The sequence below is a fragment of the Protopterus annectens genome, chromosome 1.part1 (genome assembly GCF_019279795.1).
Source record: "Protopterus annectens isolate FY-2018-M chromosome 1.part1, PAN1.0, whole genome shotgun sequence".
In the NCBI taxonomy this organism is placed as follows: Eukaryota; Metazoa; Chordata; order Ceratodontiformes; family Protopteridae; genus Protopterus; species Protopterus annectens.
In genome coordinates, this window is record NC_056726.1 from 445,844,587 (window position 1) to 445,863,799 (window position 19,213).

General features: G+C 42.1%; 1 protein-coding gene and 1 non-coding gene across 2 annotated transcripts in view; one reads left to right on the forward strand and one right to left on the reverse strand.

The window, feature by feature from the left end:
* LYST (lysosomal trafficking regulator) overlaps window positions 1-19,213 on the forward strand; it is a 3,825,950-nt gene that overhangs the window by 1,896,315 nt on the left and 1,910,422 nt on the right. The window lies entirely within an intron of this gene.
* On the reverse strand, window positions 17,747-17,818 carry TRNAT-CGU. Its single transcript has one exon. It is a non-coding gene; the product is annotated as a tRNA-Thr (tRNA).

The window sequence follows — 19,213 nt, forward strand, 5'->3', positions numbered from 1 at the left end:
CCTGTAATTATTCAATTAAGTCAAAACTATTTCTTAAAAAGACATTAGCCCTATATTATGAAAAACTACTGCCATTTAAATAAATCGTTCTGCCATTTAAATAAAACAAAAAATATACCATAACAGGACTTGAATATTTAATACAACATAAACTCACTAATATAAAAAATTATATACTTAATAGAACATTATTTAAGATCCAAAGCTCTCATCTTTAAAACTGGAACAAGTGAAAGATGCTCGTTGATCCTGAAATGAGAGAAATTATTTGATTACTAAATTACAATCTAATACCCCACTAATACTCCCCTCTCTTTGATGCTGGAGCCTCTCCTTTTACTGTTAAAATTCAGCTGACAGCGATTTCTAATTTTCATAATAGTTTTGGGGATAATTCCCTAGCTTCTTGCATGCTTTGTAAAGCATTTTTAAAAGGAACTCTTTTTTTGAAACGCCCTTTTAAGGATCCTATTCCTCCCTGGGATCTTACTCTAGTATTACAGTCCATTGTTCAGTCTCCCTTCGAACCTTCTGCCAAATGACCTAAAATATTTATCTTTGAAAAACTTATTCCTTGTAGCAATAACTTAGGCCAGGAGTATTTCTGAAATTCAAGCTTTATGATTTCTGAAATTCAAGTTTTATCTTGCAAGCCACCATACGTGATATTTCATAAAGACAGAGTTGCCTTAAGGATGAATCCCTCCTTTCTTCCTAAGGTAGTGTTGGACACTAATATTAATCATACTATTAGTCTTCCAGTATTCTTTCCCAATTTTCCAAAAAGAATACTCCCTTTATTTACTGGATGTTCCCCGACAGTTGCATTTTTACCTGCACAGAACAAAAGATATTCGACAATCAGACCAATTGCTTGTTTCCTTCTCAAGTACCAAAATTGGCAAACCAGTCAGCAAAGTAACTTTAGCCAGATGGCTAAAAGACTGTATATCCTTTATTTATGACAAAAAGAAAATTGATTTGCCTAGACCATTAAAGTCTCACTGTACAAGATCTATAGCTACATCACCAGTTTTTCATTCTCTAGCTTCCATGGATGACATTTGTGCAGCAGCAACTTGAGCTTCTCCTCATACCTTTATTACTCATTACAAATTGGACCTGATCTCCAGGAGAAGAGCATTCTTTGGTTCAATGGTGCTCAGGAATGTCCTTCCTTGAGTCCAGACAAGATCTAAGGTCGCTTCCCATTGGTAAAATGAAGATTGACAACTTCAGATAAAGAAGTTATGTACTAAACATAAAGTTCCATCTGAGTTGTCTATCTTAGTTTATCCTTGACCTGCCTCTCTCCTTCCCCCGGCCTTTCAGATGTCCTTTGGTGGAACTGATAGGGCAAGTACCACCTTGTTCTGACTTGTATTACATAGCAAATATGGTTTCATTAGGCCTCTTGTTCCTATGTCTGTTAAGCTGTAATCTGCAAACTCAATGTGAGGTACCTAGGAGAGATGCATTATGGGTAGGGTTGAAGCTCAAGAGATTTTCGCCTGTGCAAGCTGTAGAAACAGCAGGGATGGTTCAGATTCTCGGAACTGAACCCATTGGTCAAGATGGACAACTCAGATGTAACATCATGGTGAGTACATAACTTATTTTTCTCTTTTGAGTTATTCATCATAAAGCTGGGGAATCTCTAGTGCCTTTTTAGAATTTCCTGCATCCTCCCTCATTTCCTACCCGCACTGTTGTGTGAGCCATAAATAATACTTGTTCAATCCAGATCCTGTTTTTTTCCCTGATCCTCCAACCTTACATATGTCACCTTTTATTCTTGAGAAATATATAAATTATAGGCTGCTGTTATCTCTGTCTGCTCTTCTCGAACAATCCAACCAACCTAGCTATCAGTAGTAAAACATCCAGAAACTTTCCTTTCTTTGTTAGACTCTACTTTCTTGGTCCATCACTTACCTCAGTCCTTTTATCTAAACACTTCTAGTCTCCCATTAATTTACCTAATCTTTCTTGCTTCATCAACACCCTTGACAACACTGCTCTCATGTCTTTAATTTGGCTGTTAGGGCGAATATATACTCCTGTTACCATACTTCTGTCTCCCCTTATCCATCCCCTTATTCTGACCATCATTTCTTATGTCTTAAAGTAGCCTCTATTTTTGTTAACAGGCCCTTTTTTGCTGTTATAGTTACTCCTCTTCTCCCCCACCCCCTGCAAGCCGATTCTGCTAATATCCCAAAAGCCTCTAGTGTTCAATTTGTTAATCAGAGCTTAAATGTTTCCACTAATGCTATAATGTCCACTGTCACTCTTATGTATTACAATATACTGTCTCATTTTAATGAATTATTAAGACCATGTATATTCAGTATAGCCATTTATAATGTCTTATCACATCTCCCTGTTCCGTATTCTTTCTTTCCCGTCTTTGTGTAATCTCATAACACTCTGTAAGTCTTGAATCTTCCACCCCATTTTCCCTCTCTTTCCCTCTCCTGCTTTGGACAAATCAGCAAACACCATATATGTTTATACTATGTAATTTCTTCTCCCTTTCCTATTTCCTGAGTATTACAAGCCTGTCCACACACTATTCCTTATTGTTTCTTTCAAGAACATATTTTCATATCCCCATTCAAGTCTTTGCCTCTACAACATATCCCCTCAATGATATTTATACACTATTTACATTACTTTCCCCGGTCTGGGAACTATTGGCCCCTTAGTGCCTTCAACTAACCAGTCCCAGCCATTGCCATGATTGTTGCTTTATGCCTAGGTCGATGTCCTCTTGCAGGACTCAGTGAGGCTGGAAATTGCTGAATTTTGACTTAAACCCAAGGACGCCTTGGTTCAAACCATTCTGCAGTTTTAATCTTTGTTTCCCCCCAATGTTCATTTGGTGTTCTGTAAAAATGGGCTCTCCTATATAAAGACTTCATCCTTCTACATTTTTCCGCTTAACTGTTGGTTCTTGGTTCCCCAGGTCTCCTTTTTATTCCAGAGACTTGAGATATCTTTGTGACACTGGGCAGGGGACAGAAGGCAATTATTTATCGCTTGTAGTGAACTGAGATGCCAAATTTATCAGTGCTGACAGTACATGACAAATCATACTAGAAATATTTCTCTGTGCCTAGTGACAGTATTCCTGGAGAAAAGTAGCAAACATTGTCCAATAAGTAGGACCTCCCTCCTTAATGGCCTGGCTAGGACGATTTTTATTCACTGCCAGATCAGTCTGAAACAAGCTAGGCATCATCATGGATTGCTGTAGAGGTGCATCTTCGCTTTTATTATGAAGAATTGATTAGATGAAAACTTTGACCTAAAATCTTTTTTCTTTGAATATAACATTATTGAACTGATAACTTATCACATATTCTCCATCATCCTGACCATATCTGAAACATAAACTTAATGAATTTGCATATTCACCTTTTCATAAATTTTTAAACATTTCAAATTATAAACATTTTACAAGCAGTAAACCAAGTTGGCCATTCTCTATTCTTTTGTTTGTGCAGCATTTTCAGTTTTCTCTGAAATTCATTTCTTCATCACTGTGGTCATCATTGGAATGGTAATGGTCAACACATTCCATTTAAGGGATGTACATCTCGTTTTTCCCCTATCTAACAAACCTCCCTCCAGCTGCTTTATTTTTGTCATAACACCCCCACCCTTTGTATTCTGCTATTATGCCTTGACATGGAGGTCTCTCCCTGGCTGTCTTAGTTTTCCCTACATTGATAATTTTTACAGCACCTCAGGTCCTGTTTTTGTAAACACCTTTATTAAATTGTCACTTAAGACATAGAGAAATACACATTGTCAGAAAAGAAAGTAAACAGTATTAACATTTTTCCATTTACATAAATTATGCATCATTTATCTTTGTTTTTGTGGCTGACCTCTATTTAACATTACATAAATTGTTGAATAATTGCCTTCCCTTAAACCTCATTCATCCTCTTCGTGAACATTATTTTGCATGTATTGTTCCCACAATTTACATTTATTTCTGTGTAATCTCCTCCTTTTTTTCTAAAGATCCTTCTTCCAGTTTTTTTATGTCTCTTAAAATATCCGATGCTTCAAATACATTTGGTTTAGACTTTTGACTTCCATTTTCTAGTAATTGCTTTTTGGTAGCCGACAGAATTAAACATAATAAGGCCTTACTATGTCTAGGCAATTCAGATTTGTCCCAGAATTGTCCCATTTCAGAGATCATTCCTGTAGTTATAACCATTTGCTTTCCTTTAGTTACAACTATTTGCTTATCTTGACAGTACTCTGTAGGTAATTTTTAAAATCTGCCAGCTCATTACACTCCCAAAACACATCCCCATTTACTTCTTTATTCCCCATCACACCTAAAACATTTGCTGCCTACCTGAGGAAAACATCTTTGAAGTCTGCTCGGGATATAAGAAGAAGTATGCAAGCACATCCAAGCAAGGATTCTAAACTTTATGGACTTTGTCACGTACTTGGGAGGCATGCAAATGTCATCTTCTTCTCTCTCGTAAATTGCTTTTCCAGTCTTTCTTCCCAGTTTTTTCGAATCTCCTCTGATTGATTCTTATAGTTATTTTATTTATTTATTTAACATTTGTTTACTGGGAAAGTCTGACTGGGACAGAGCCCATTTTCAGTGGAGGCCTGGGGAGAAACACTCCAAACACATGTCTTTAGAATGTGGGAGGAAACCCATGCGAATGCAGGGAGGACATGTAAATTCCGTACAGAAGGCACACCAGCCAAGAATCAAACTGGAGAACTTCTTGCTGTGAGATGACAAGGCTAATTGCTACACCACTGCATTGCCTATTATCATGCAGTATTTTATATGCCATTCTAACTATCCCTTTTTAACAGCAGCTTCTGATCTAGATTCAACCAAAAACTTCACCAGTGCAGGTTTATCCCCTGAGATTCCCCTATCCCTTTCTCTTTACCGATGTCAATCCCTGGTAGGGAAGGCAGTCTCTACCCTGCAGTCCAGATATCTTGGCCTCATCCTAGGCTATTACCATTCCCTCTCTAGTTATTTCTTCCCTGTAGTTTGGTTCCTTTGCCAGTTTTCTCCAGTAAATTCCAGACCCCTGTTGCCTACTTTCTGTACCTCAAGTTGCAATCATTTATGTTGGCAGAATCTCCCTTCTCATGTTGACTTAGTTCTTGGAATACTTTCTGCTTCTTTTAAATATAATGTTCTTTATGGTTGTTGTTATTTTCCTTAAGGATCTCCATCCAAAACCTCACTCTCTTTCATTTTTGAACTTATCCTCTGCATCATCATCATCATCCCTTTCCATATTGAAGTATAATCTTCTGCTTGTGTTATGTATACGAGCCTTAACTCTGTAGCCCTAAAATATCTCTTCAAATCAGGTACACCTAAACCACCTTGTTCTTATGGAAGTAGCAACTTATCCCACTTTACTCTTGCCATCTTACCACCACAGATACATTCCTTCAACTCTTTATTACTTATTGTACCCAACTCCTCCTCTGGTTGATAAAAATATGCCTGACTTGTATAGTAAACTAAAGGGACTAAAAAACATTTTCCATGCTTGTGTCTTATTATCCATATCCCTAAACAAGTGTTTCCAGTTTCTCAGTTTGGATTATCTTTTAATGTGATGTTGTCCTCCTCATTCTGCTTCACTGATGGGTTATGGATCTGATCCTTGGATCTGACTCGGCTGCCTTCTACAGACTTCAGCTTCCAGGCACAAGCTCCTCCCTTACCTTTAATCCTTTGCCTGTAGCTCAACCTTCCCAGATCTTCCCACAAGTGCGTACAGACATGATTCCAGTACTCCCAGCAGATAAGTTATTTCAACTTGTTTAAAATTTTAAAACTTTGTATAATTTCTAGATAATTTATACATATTTTCCTCCCTATCTTTTTAGTGTGTGCGAGGTCATTAGGTCTCTTCTTTCCTCCCCTTTTCCTTTCCCTTCAGGCCTTGGCCCTTATTTCTTTCTTTAAAAAAAAAGCAAAAAAAAAAACGTTCCTCTTGTTTAGTAGCTTTTGTTTTTTTTTTACACATGGATAAACCAATAAGTTTCAAATGGTGCGCTAAGTGTGACAGAAAAATTTCACACTCAGACGCACATGATAAATGTGTTTATGGTTTAAGAGCATCTCACTTGGATTCCCCTTGCAGTATCTGCAAAGATTTTAATCATCAAGCTGTTCAAGAAAGGAAAAGCAACCTGATTCTGAAGGGCCTTCTGCCCACTCCTTTATCTTCTCCAGGGGCTCACCCCCCCCCTCCCTCTAAAGACTTGCATGGCTTTGAAGCTAAGAAGCGCTGCCACAAGGAGTCTAGGGCATCTTCATAGTATACACAAGAGAAAAAATCTTCACCTGGATACTGCAGCCAACGATGTAAAATTGTAAATATCCAGGAAAAAAAACGTTGGTAGCACACAGCAGGTACGTTAGCAAAAGTACGTTTAATATAATAGAACACAGAGAAAGTAAGCGCTTTTGCGACAACTCCCACTTCATCAGACTAACATTAAACATGTTTAACAAAACATTTTTTGCTAGCACTTTAAATTTGCACTCCACATGCTTTTATGTCTTGTTTTTATTGGTTGCTATGTGACTTATGAGTCTATTTAAAATGTTTTGTTAAACCTGTTTAATGTTAGTCTGATGAAGCGGGAGTTGTCCACGAAAGTGCTTACTTTCTCTGTGTTCTGTTATATTAAATGTACTTTTACTAACGTACCTGCTGTGTGCTACCAACGCTTTTTTCTCTGTGTCTTCATAGTATCCTGCTAAGCTTCCTAAAGAGTTGGATCCGAGAATGTCAGCTTCTTCAGATCTGATGGACTTGACGGCTCTGAGCAAGTCTTCTTCTGGACCGGAGTTTACCAAGTCTCTGGTTCCTCCATCTACTTCTTCATATCCTAACGGATCAAATCCAGGCTGTTAATTAGCTTCTCGGCTTCAGAAATCCCTGGATCCGTAGTCTAGTATTCTGTTGCCTGGGAGATCTATCAGATCCGTGTCTCCCACAGTACCGACAAAAATCCTTCAAACCCCAAGGCACTCACCACCTTTTTCAGTGAATTCTTCCAGATCATCTAGAAGTCTATACGATGATGTGGATGAAATGGTTAGGTCCATTATCAAGGCTCAGATCCACACGAGAATTCTTCCAGCTCCATTCCCTCATGGATCCAAGAGTGTCCCTCTCACTTCTTTTTCTCCTTCTCCGATCAGAGTATCAGTATCAGGTTTGGAGCCCCAGGACAGCAGTCTCCCCTGGTCGGATCAGAGGATCTTTGGTTCCTGGACATCAACCGTCACCTTGACTACCTTTGTTCTGAGACTCTGGAGGCAGTCGGGGGCTGTTTTTCCTTGCACCCAGGTGCCTGGGCCCAGATAATGACAAATGCTTGGGTGCAAAGCATAATATCCAGAGGCTGCTACATTCCCATTTCTTTAACCCCTCAAAAAATTCAAAAGAAACTCTCTGACGTTCCACCCAGCCAGAGGGAATTGACAGTTATAGAAATGAAAAAAATTACTGCAAAAGGGAGTCATCCAAGAGGTCCTACCTGAGCAGAGAGAATCCAGAACTTACTCCTATTTCTTTTTGCTACCAGAGAAAATATGGGTCATGAGGCCTATCCTAGACCTAAGCAAACTCAATTTATATGTAAAGAAAGAGAAGCTACAGATGGTGATGGTTCAGTCTGTCCTTCCGTTACTAAGGAAAGATGATTGGATGTACTTTGTGAACTTAAAGGATGTGTACTATCACATAAAAATAGACAAGCTTTCCAAAAGACACCTGCTCTTCCGCATGGGAGCCAGTCTCTTCCAATTCACAGCCCTGCCTTTGGTCTTACCACAACCCCCCCCCCCCCCGGGTGTTTATCAAATACATGGCAGTGGTCTCAGCTCATCTCTGACTGCAAGAGTTTCAGGTATTCCTGTATCTAGACGATTGGCTCCTAACTGCCCTATCCAATGTCAACTGTCTTACACCAGAGACTATTTCTATCGGATATCCCACTTCCTAGGCATCACCATAAATCTGGAGAAGTCACAACTATTGCCTGTACAAACTTGGAATTCATTGGGGCCCGGCTGAACACCATTACTCAGGTAGCTTTCTTGCATTTCCATCGCATCAGCACTTTGACTCTTCAGGTCCAAGCCATACTGTCTCATCCTGCCAGATTGATTCTACGGGTCCTGGGGTCTGTAGCAACTGCTATAGTCTTGGTACCTCTAGCCAGATGCTATATGCACATTCTATAATGGACACTGGCTGTTCAATGGCCAATTCTATATCAGTCTCTATCTGGTCCTATCAGGTTGACCAGTATTTGCAGAAGTCATCTACAATGGTGTATTCATGCAGACCTGTTGGTCGGCAGACCTTTCATCCTTCCCCACAATAGGTATAGTGACCACGGACGCTTCCTACCTAGGATGGGGGGCATTTTGACAGGAAAGTTGTCCAAGACATGTGGACTCACCTAGAGACCAGATTGCATATCAGTGTCCTGGAGATGAGGACTGTCCTCCCATTGTTGCGAGCCTTTCAGGATACTCTCCCTCTGGGGACTATTGCGATTCACACAGACATGTCAGTTGTCTGATATATCAACAAGCAAGGAGGAACCCGTTCATACCCACTGTGCAAAGAGGCCATGAGGGTTTGAGAAAGGACAATCTCTTCACACCGCTTTCTACTTGCAACGCATGTACCGGGGAAATCCAGTGTATTGGCAGACAGGCTCAGCAGGTCCATTCTGATGCCCCATGAGTGGTCCCTCAGTCAGTCAGTAGCAAACAAGATATTTGACCATTGGGGTCACCCCTGCTGTGATCTCTTTGCCTCCCCTCACAACAAGTACACCGGTTATTTTGCTGTGATCCCTCTTTCAGGGACTTCCTCAAGAGACACTCTAGTCTGCAATTGGCCCCCCTGGTCGCCTTTATGCTCACCCTCCTCTTCCACTCATCTCAAAATTTCTTCAGAAAGCCAAACTCAAACTATTGAAGAGCGCTGTGATCCTCATTGCCCCTTTTTGGCCTTATCAGATTTGTTTCCCCTTCCTCTGGTCTCACCTGAAGTATCTTCCATGGATACTGGACCCCAAACTGCACCTCCTCACTCACCCCATGCTAGGATTCCACCCAGATTTCCCCTCACTCAGATTAAGCACTTGGTTATCCAGATGTTCTTCGTGTTTCACTGTTGCAGTCATCACTCTTGGGGGTTATCTGCATGCGGGTAGCCCTCAGTCAGCCCGAATACCAGAGGCTTAGTATTTCTGCATCGTATGCTGTCGCTCCAGGACTGACATGAGATCATCTTTCTTGCCGAGGAGCCCGAAGCAGAAGTAGTTCGCAAGTGCCTGTCAGCCACTACCTGAATTTTCATTTCCGAATTTAATAATCCTGAAGTCTTCTAAAATTAAGTACCCCATTGGGGATCCTTTTTTCTTGCTCTAACTGATGTCAGAAAAAGTTAACAATTGTCTTGCCTGTGGAAAGCAAATACCTCGCAGAGATTTTAATTCTTTCTGCGTCACCTGTTTAGGCCCAGACCACAACGTCCCTTGCTGTCGGTTTTATGCCTTATTTAATGCCCGAACCATTCGTCGTCGGACTGTCTTTGCCGCTAAATTCTTTCGCTCTCGATCTCCCTATTCTGAAATGGCTTCTGTAAGCCACCCGACTACCGATAAAACATAAAGATAGACAGAGACAGACTGCATAGGTCCAAAACTGCTGACGATGCTTCCGTTAAGCTAGTCGCCAGTCCGTCGGTACTCAGTGAGGCACTTTTGCAGCCCCGGATGCCCACTTCACTGGATTCGCCGGCCTCTACTGAGACCCATTCGGAGTCCGGTATGCCGCAAGACTCTTCATCTACTATGGAACCTGTGGATGTCTCTACCTTGGATGGGTCTGGAGCCGCTGAGCAGGCACCAGCTTCTGAGGCAGTTATTCACTCAACCGATGTTCAACTCAAACCGACGACTTCTTTTTTAACCAAAACTACTGAGTTTCTTAGGCCCAGAGTATACAATACGCCTAGAAAACCAACGAACAAAGTGCATGCATCTGCTCCCATGCCACAAAATCAAATGCTTAGAATGGCTGAAGACCTTATGACGCTGTTTAGGGGAAGTCAGCCTTCCCCTGCTAAGAGACAGAGTCCAGTCCCCTTCAGCTTCTACAGACCAGGAGTCCTATGACACTGAAATTTCTGATTATGAAGACATGCCCTTATCTGCTTATGAGGATTCAGATGCAGAGGAATCCATTCTCTCTGCCTCCCTTCCAGAGGTTTTTTCTTTTGGTAAAACCTTGCATACCTTACGAGAGCATTTCCACTGGGAATGCCAAGACTATCCTCAGTCCAAAAAGGGACTCGGAGAATTTCTAGAGCTGTCTCAACATAGGCCCTTAGCATTACCCCCTGTCCTGGATGTTGTGGATGGTGTTTTTATGGAATCCAGTCTTTCTCCTCACACTTTACCTCCTGCCCCTAGGAAACCAGACAGGTGCTACAGAGTACCTGACGCAAATTTATTTTCAAGAATTCTACTGCTGACCCAGAGATCATTTCCCAGGGGCCTAAAGGTATCAAGGCTACTACAGCCAAGAAATCCACACATTCGGACAGGGATTCCAGAGCTTTGGACAGATGGGGTAAGAAGTTATATACCTCTGCAACTCTTGCTATTAGGGCATTGAATTGTCAGTTTCACATGCTGAAGTGCCAGCAACATATTATGGAACTTATTAAACAAAAAGTGACAACCTTTTCAAACTGTGCAGAAAATAAAGAATTGCAGGAGCTTATGCACTCTGCAAGCCAGTTCAGCAAGCATAATTTGCAGTGTGGCTTTGACGCCCTAGAAGCATCTTGCCGGACAGCTGTCACTGGCTCTGTACTGAGAAGGCATGCTTGGCTGAAGGAGCAGACCTTGCCAGACCATGTCAAATCAAAGTTACTAGACGCTCCTTTGAATAAGGACTGTTTGTTTGGCACCAAACCAGAAGAGGTTCTTAAAATGATGGAAGAAAAAGCTGTCTATGCAGACTGTTAAAGAATTCTTACAAGTGCAACCCCCTAGATTCAGTAGGCATTGCCTTTCCAAACACTGGTCCTTTCCAGTCCGCTCCAGGCCTTCTCAAACCAGACCCAGGAGAAACAGACCACCCAGACTTCAGTCTCAGGGTATGCAGACATCTAAGCAATGGAGTGCCCCACCCCTGAAGCAGGGAGTGGTAAGCCACCTCCTTACGGAAAAAGCTCACAATGACTTCTTTACTCCACTCCTCAGCCCTGCCCAATTGCTGGTGCCCTTACGAGGACAACTTGCCCTTCATGCAAAAAACTGGGTGTCCATCACTCAGGACCGGTGGTTCCTCAACATTGTATCCCAGGGGTACAAATTGTATTTCCATTCACTGCCAACCCCATGCGGGTTTCCAGACCTTCCTCCAAACCAGTGGGCAGAGGCTCAAAACCAAGTACTTTCCCTGCTCAATATCAGAGCTATTCAGCCGGTTCCAGTAGAACAATGGGGTCAATGATTCTACTCCAGACTCTTCCTGATACCCACGAAAAAGGGCTCTTGGTGCCCAATCCTAGATCTTTCCATTCTCAACACCTTCCTGGTGGTACCAAAATTCAAAATGCTTACCCTGCAACAGCTTTTTCCTGTGCTAGCCAAGGATGCCTGGTTAATCACCCTAGACTTAAAAAAGCCTGTCTGCATATCCCCATAAGGGAATCATGCAGGGAGTATCTACATTTCAGGACAGGGTCTATGCATTATCAGCTCTCTGCACCTCCCTTTGGCTTATCCACTGTGCCCAGAGTATTCACAAGATGCCTGGCTCCAGCCATTGCATACTGCAGGCGGAGAAATATCCAAATTTACCCGTACTTGGACGACTGCCTGATTCAGGCGGGCAGGCAGGAATTGCTGCTGCAGCACCTGGTATTTGTGAAAAACCTTATCACTTCCTTGGAGGTACACAATCAACGAAAAGAAATCAAAACTGGTACCCAGTCAAAAGATTGTATTCCTGGGAGCAAGCTTGGACACAGCTTCCCAGATGGCATTCCTTACCTCAGAAAAACAAGTCTATCTGACAGACTGCTTCACGTAAATGGCTTCCAGAACCCAGCTATCTGCAAGAAAAATACTGCAAGCCCTAGGGTTCATGGCCTCATGTATACTGCTGATTCCATATGCAAGACTGCATATGAGGAAACTCCAGTGGTACTTAAGTCTTTGGTGCCAACATTCTCAGGACCTGGAAACAGTCATTCCTATCATACCCTGTCTAAGGACAGAGTTCCTCTGGTAGGCAGAAGCATGCAACCACAACAAAGGGCTGCCATTTACTCAATGCCAAGATGCCCAGACCCTAACCATAGATGCATCAGACTGTGCTTGGGGGGCACACATGGACGGAATATGTATTCAGGGCCACTGGAGCCCAAGTCAAATTCATCTGCACGTCAACCAAAAAGAGATGTTAGCTGTACAGAATGCCCTGACCACTTTCAGATCCCTAATCTTTCCAGGACAACTGCTGATAAAAAGAGACAACACCACAGTTATGTGGTACATCAACAAGTATGGGGGAACCCATTCTTACCCACTCTGCAGACTAGCCATGGCCCTGTGGAACACGACCTTGGACATTCAAGTCTATTTGCAAGCTCAATTCCTGCCAGGCAAACAAAACTTACTGGCAGATGGCTTAAGCAGAAATCTCCTGGACGCACACAAGTGGCAGTTGGAGCACAGCACCTTCAACCTTCTGATCCAGAAATGGGGGACCCCAGAGGTGGATCTCTTTGCCTCCCCCTTACAACCACCAGCTCAGCAAATTCTGCACCAGGAATCCTCACAGCAGGGCCTGGAAAGTGGATGCCTTATCTTTTCAGTGGGTAAATCTCTCAATCTATGCCTTTCTCCCTCTGCCCCTCCTTTCAAGAGTATTACTTAAGATAAAACAGGACAGACCAAGGACAATTCTGATTGCCCTGGATTGGCCATGCCAGCACTGGTACCCACTCCTGCGCGGCCTGACATCTGTGTTACCCTGGCACCTACACCAGAATCCAACCCCCCTCTCTCAACAGGAGGGACACATTCTGCATCCACAGCTACAAATCCTAAATCTTGCAGCCTGGCTTATTCCTTGAATTCTCCCCCAGTGACCTTAAGCAAACAGGTGCTGGACGTCATTCTTGAAGCCAGAAGATCCAGTACAAGAAAATCCTAAGCTGATAAGTGGAAAAGGTTCTGCTTATGGATTCAATCTAAAGGAGAGGACACAACACTGCCCTCTCTACCTCTTAGCCTGCATTACTTAGCAGATCTACTCCACAAAGGCCTGTCCTTCTCCTCCATTAAGATACATGCCTCAGCCATTTTTGCTCATTACAACACTGAGCCACCTCTCTTCTCGCACCCTCTTATCAAACAGTTCCTGAAAGGGGCAAACAACTTAAGGATACCAAGGAGAGCACCCACCCCTGCTTGAGACCTTAAATTTGTACTGGAAAAGCTCATGATCCTCCCTTTGAACCTGCTGCATCAGCAGAGTTAAAATTCCTCTCTCGGAAAACAGCCTTTCTTCTAGCCATCATTTCAGCTAGAAGAGTATCTGAGCTACAAGCACTGATGGCTGTGGAACCCTTCATTATTTTCCATGCTGACAGGGTTTCCCACAGAACTAACCCTTCCTTTATGCCTAAAGTGGTGTCCAGTGTGGTTCTCAATCAATCCATCCATTTGCCAACCTTCTTCCCTAATCCTCAAAATAAAGGGGCAGGATCCTGCACTCCTTGGACGTGCACAGACAGCTCAGATTCTACCTTGATATGACTAAGCCCTTCAGAAAATCTGACCAGCTACTAGTCAGCTTTGCAACAGGGGCAGAGGGCAAGGCCATTTCAAAACAAACTATTTACAAATGGATAGCACACTGCATCCATTTCTGCTACAAGCACCATGGGAAACCAACCCCTGAGAGGGTCAGAACACATTCCACTAGGGCAGCATCTACCTCTACAGCATTTCTCAGGGGAGTCCCTACCAGGGACATCCTGGATGCTGCTACCTGGAGTTCTGTACACAAACCAAGCATTGCCACCTACCTATTTTTTCCAAATCCAGGGCAGGATTTTCTACAGCAGTCCTGCAAGGCATACTAGCCAGCCCTAACTCTCCTTGACTGCCTCCACCCTTCTTCAGCTTTGGGAATCCACCGAAGTGTGATGACTGCAACAATGAAACACAAAGAACATAGTACATTTGTGTACAGTTACTATAAATGTAGATGTTCGAGTGTATTCACTGTTGCAGTCCTGGTTTCTCTCCCACCAGCTCCCTGGTTTTCTCTCTCTCTCTCCTATCTATGGCTATTACTAACCCCTTCTGGGGTATTGGTATTGGTATTTACTTTTTACTGGTGGTGTTTTCCCCACCATAACCTAGCTCCCTATTTGGAGGGCTCCTGACATTTGGGGCAAGAAAAACTGATGTAATGGCGTTGGCTATCTGTTTTTATGTTCATGATGACCTGATGTCAATCCTGGAGCGACAGCATCCGACACCGAAATACTAAGTCTCTGGTATTCGGGCCGACTGAGGGCTACCTGCAGGCAGATAACCCCCAAGTGTGATGACTACAACAGTGAATACACTCGAACATCTACATTTATGGTAAGTGTACACAACTGTACTTTCCCCTGATTGCCAGAGGGTCCAAGTTTTCCTCTCCACTCAAAGCTATCATCCTAGCTTCCCAGAAAGCTTCCACAAGAAAGTATATAAAAGCAAGTGGAAAAGATTCTCTATCTGGGCTGCTAATAATCACATTGATCCTTTTTCAGCACCTGTTTCTTCAATCCTTTCTTTTCTTTAGTCTTTATTTAAAGAAGGTTCTAGTTTTGCGACTATTAAATTGCAGTTAGCGGCCATATGCAGTTTTCCTTCAGGATTACCTTCAGAATCTATCGCTTCAAGCAGGTTATGTAAAGCCTTTATAAAAGGTGTTTTTCTTAGACGTCTGCTCAAGGACCCGACTCCTCCATGAGATCTGACCATCATCCTGCAAGCTTTGACCCAAAGACCCTTTGAACCGGCTAATGATTGTGACTTGAAATATTTATCCTGGAAGTCTGCTCTTTTCGTGGCTATTACCTCAGCAAAAAGAGTTTCAGAATTACAGGCATTTTCATCTAAGCTTCCTTATATTATTTTTCACAAGGATAGGGTTTCCCTCCATTCTAATCCTTCCTTCATGCCAAAAAGTAGCCAAAGAATCTAACCCCTTAATGATGCTGTACTATACTTTAATAACCCCTTCATTCACATACTTAATACACTAGCTCCCATTCTTATAAAAAGAATCAAAAAGAACTCTGCACCATGGCTCTCTAAGGATTGTAAACACCTGATGAAGCAAAGGGACCTAGCCTAGTCAACCTGGAAGCAAAACAAAAATGAACAAAATCATGTTAATTTCAAAACACTACGTAACATAGTGGCAAAACTAATCAACAGAAATAAGAAGTCATATTAATCCCAGCTTCAACTCCAGCATAAAAGCAACCGCAGTAAATTTTGGCACTCCATATCCTCTCTACTTAACCCTGGAAGAAATGGAGAGTACACCCTATCACCTGATACCCCTCCATCACAAAAAGCTAAAAACTTTAACAAGCACTTCATAAAATCAATTTCGGACCTACTAACTAACACCCCCTAATGCTGGACCCCCCACCTTTCAACCTATACAGACACCAACCCCAGACCAACAACTACTTCTAACCCTGTCATTATTAACCCCCCTACTCAACAAAACATCATACAAACTCCATTCTCATTTCAGCCCATACCCACTGACACCATTAAGAAAGTGCTACAAAAACTAAAATCCTGCTCTACCTCAGCTGACATTCTTCCACCGCACTACCTCAAACTGGCTGCTAACTCAGTCGCCTACCCAATTAGTAACCTTATAAATAGGTCTTTGTCTGAATCAGAAGTACCTACCATATGGAAACAAACTTTCATCACCCCCATCCACAAAGGAGGCAACTCTTTTGATCTATCCAGTTTCTGTCCTATATCCATGTTGTCACCCATTTCCAAAATTCTCGAGAGGTATGCATCAGCAGGTAATGCAATATCTATTGCAAAACAACCTTTTAACCAAATCTCAACATGACTTCCGACCTAGCCACACCACAGCTACAGCCCTATTATCTTTTAGAGACACCATGAACAAGGCTAGAGATGCAGGATGCTATACAGCCTCAGTATTCATTGATCATTCCAAGGCCTTTGACACAGTGTCTCACCCCTTACTTTTGAACACACTGTCTAACTTAGGCTTCTCACACAACACAGTAAAATGGTTTCAGAGGTACCTCAAGGATCGTAAACAAGCTGTGAAATGGTACAGTGAACTCTCACCCTTTCTCCACAACCCTACTGGAGTCCCACGAGGCTCCATCCTAAGACCCCTACTCTTTAACATTTTCACAAACAACCTTCACACTGCCTCTCACCCTGGGACCCTCATTCAGTACACTGATGATTCCATCATAATCTGTACTGCTGAATCACTACCAGAACTACTTTCAAAACCTCAACAGTCCTTTACTGCAGTAGAATCCTGGCTAAGAAATGCCCAACTCTTTCTTAATCCAAGAAGACAAAACTAGTACTCTTCATCCCAAAAACACCTCCACTGTCACTGATCATTTCAACATCCTTGCATCTGGCAATACTGTCATAGAAATACTGCAGGAAACCAAACTTCTAGGGTTTATCATTGACGGTAAACTTTCATTTGACCCCCATATACAGAAAAATATAAAGAAAACTCATCAAAAACTGAGACTCCTATAGAAACAAACATTTCTTTACTGCAGCAACCAAAACTACTCTTGCAAAAACATTTTTACTTCCCTCCCTTCTTTATGGTGCTCCTTTCCTAACTTAAAAACTTCTACCCTAAGCAAGATGGAACAGTGCTACAACAAAGTTGCAAAGATTGCCACAAACTCTAAATGTCACACACACCACTATAAACCACTCCTAGAATTAAACTGGCTTGAACTCCTCAACCAACTTGCCTTTATTCAGCTATCCATATTTTTTGGACACTATCTACATCATGTATGGTGAGAGTGACTATTACTGTCTATAATGTTTTAACGCTATAGAATTGTCTAATGTGTACTAATATATTGCAACATCTTGTAACATACTCTGTTCTTTCAACTTATTTTTGTTTAGTATTTGTAATGTAATGTGTATTGTATTGTATTAGATTATACTGTATTTGTATTGTACTGTTTGTGGAGTTTTTTTTCCCTGGGCCTCTGCTGAAAACAGGTTCTGTAGATCCAGTCAGACCACCCTGGTAAACAAATGTCAAATAAAAATAAATAAGTAAGTTTGTCTCTTTCTCATCTAACCATAAAGGTTGTGCAGTTTTTTAAAGTGACAGTAGCAAAGTGGATAACCAGTTGCATATTATATGTTTATGAGGAAAAATGGTTTGAAGTTGCCTAGCCTTCCAAAAGCTCATTCAGCAAGTTCTATAGCTGTGTCAGCTGCCTTTTCATATAGAATTCCTATTGATGACATTTGTGCTGCAGCTATCTGATCTAAGTCTCATACCTTCATGATCCATTATAGGAAGTTACTAGGCTATTGGAGATCCTGGGGATTGACCCCAGAACCTCATACATACGAAACATGTGCTCTACCACTGAGCTACACCCCCTTGTTTTATAAGTTGGACATGGTCTCCTTGAGCAGGACATCCTTTGGTTTCTCGGTGCTCTGGCATTTCCTTCCCTGAGGCCATCCAAGAAGTCAGGTAGCTGGGGACTCTGACCCATCATTGAAGCAGAATGAGAAGGACAGCATCAGATTTATTAGTTATGCAATTACCATAACTTGGTATCTGTGTTGTAGTTTACTCATTCTGCTTCACCTTCCCACTCTGCCACCCCCCTCCACAAGGGTTTGGTTATAGAGGATCTGAAAAAGCTTTTGTTTGAACCTACATTCCAGGTTAAGCCCTTGGTTCCTTTTTTCTTTCTGCCTTCTTTCTGTAAGGGGCAGCAAACTCGATCTGAGGAGGTTAAGGGAGAAGCTTGAGCCTGGAAGCTGAAGTCTGTAGAAAGTTACTGAGTCGGATCCGTAACCCATCAGTGAAGCAGAATGAGAAAAGGACAACACAGATACTAAGTTATGGTAAGCACATAACTAATAATTTAGTCTCTTCCCACATATGCCTAGCTGCCATAACTGAAGCCTTTTTAATCCATACTCCTAACATTGTTGAGATGAAATCAGCAAAAACTCACATCAGTGAAAGACCGGATCGACAAATATCTTCCCAGGGTAAATAACCACTAACACCAATCATCACGAAAATGAAACCGCACCATCCCCAACCCGCCCAGGTAGGGGGGCTACATCCCACTCAAACCCCAATGAGGGGGGGCTATACCTCCCCCACCCCCTAACTAAATATACCAACTCCAAGATCACCCTACAGTTGGTTAAAGGACACGAAGTTCACCTTGTTGACCAACAGTTTACTTACCCTGGGAATACATTTACCAATCTGATCCTTTGTTAAAATGAGTTTTCACGGAGTTTGTCTCGACAATATTGTCTTCGATCTTCTGAGGTTACAATATATTCAGGGAGATCCATATAGATGTATAGATATAGCTATAGATATATATGTATAGATATTGCTGAACCAGTTCCTGTGTGGGTACATAATTTACGGCTATGGCCTTTGTTTCATCTTCATTAATGTTATATACCAAAAAGACTTGAAATTGTCTCAAAATGTTCCATGACACTTGTGATGGCCCCACTTTACATGGAACCAGTAATCACGGAGCTTCAATTCTCATCACTGACACTGGTGAGACAGTCAAATACAGGAATGGATTTACACAGTATTTCAAATGCAATGCTCTGCATCAAGGACAGTTTCACCCAAGAGCACCCAGGGAACACCCTCCACTGGGACTGCACTCTCTCTCTCTCTCCAGATCCCAAACAAGACCCACCTTGGGGCACTGTGTTCCATTTCCAGGTGTCTGATGCATACACTTGAATATCTGATCACACACACACACACACACACACACAC